The sequence below is a fragment of the Tachyglossus aculeatus genome, unplaced genomic scaffold (genome assembly GCF_015852505.1).
Source record: "Tachyglossus aculeatus isolate mTacAcu1 unplaced genomic scaffold, mTacAcu1.pri scaffold_97_arrow_ctg1, whole genome shotgun sequence".
NCBI lineage: Eukaryota > Metazoa > Chordata > Mammalia > Monotremata > Tachyglossidae > Tachyglossus > Tachyglossus aculeatus.
The window spans coordinates 1,119,965-1,121,258 of record NW_024045100.1 but is presented as its reverse complement, the minus strand read 5'-3'; positions in this window follow the sequence as shown (position 1 = coordinate 1,121,258).

The following is a 1,294-nucleotide window of genomic DNA, read 5'->3' as shown; positions in this document are numbered from 1 at the left end:
TCACCACGGTGTGGGTCCATCTCAGTGGTCGACACAGTGCAGGACAGGAAGTGATCCCAGGCTGGACCAGAATTCCAGCAGCCTCAGTGGAGCAAGGCCTCCTCCCCAAAGAGATGAATTAATGGTCCATCCCCAGATTAACTTCAGACACTAGTCGCAGAGAGATCTTTTGCGGGGGGTCTGGGGAGGGGGAGAAGGTGGATGGCGGGGAAAACCCCTTCTGCGCGACCCTAAAACTGATTCAACCATGAGCAACATAAACTATTAACCTTCAGTTTATGGCTGAATTGATGTAAAAAATTCTACCAATTGGAAATCTGAAGTATTGTTATTTTAATAATAATAATGATAATGTGGTATTTGTTAAGCGCTGGAACGAGCACGGGCTTTGGAGTCAGAGGTCATGGGTTCAAATCCCGACTCCGCCACATGTCTGCTGTGTGACCTTGGGCAAGGCACTTAACTTCTCTGAGCCTCAGCTACCTCATCTGTAAAATGAGGATTAAGACTGTGAGCCCCACGTGGGACAACTTGATCACCTTGTATTCCCCCTCAGCGCTTAGAACAGTGCCCTGCACATAGTCAATGCTTAACAAATGCCATTATTGTTATTATTATTATTATTATTATTATTATTATTATTATTATTATTATTATTATGTGCAAAGCACTGTTCTAAGCGCTGTGGAGGATACAAGGTGATCAGGCTGTCCCATGTGGGGCTCACAATTTTAATCCCCATTTTACAGAGGAGGTAACTGAGGCCCAGAGAAGTGAAGTGACTTGCCCGAAGTCACACAGCTGACAGCTGGTGGAGCCGGGACTTGAACCCCTGACCTCTGACTCCAAAGCCCGGGCTCTTTCCACTGAGCCACGCTGCTTCTCTAATGTCACTAAGGAACTTGGAAATAGTTAACTTTCATTCATTCATTCATTCAATCATATTTATTGAGCACTTACTGTGTACAGAGCACTGTACTAAGCGCGCATTTACTGTGTACAGAGCACTGTACTAAGCTCTTGGGAAGTACAAGTCGGCAGCATATACAGACGGCCCCTACCCAACAACGGGCTCACAGTCTAGAAGGGGGAGACAGACAATAAAACAAAACATGTGGACAGGTGTCAAGATGTCAGAACAAATAGAATTAAAGCTAAACTTTATGATGGGATTTATAAAAAGCTTACTCCTAAAGGAAAACAATTCTGCGATTTATAAAAAGCTTACTCCTCAGGGAAAATAATTTTGAAACTAATGAAATTAACAGTATACATTCAAACACAAATAACTCTC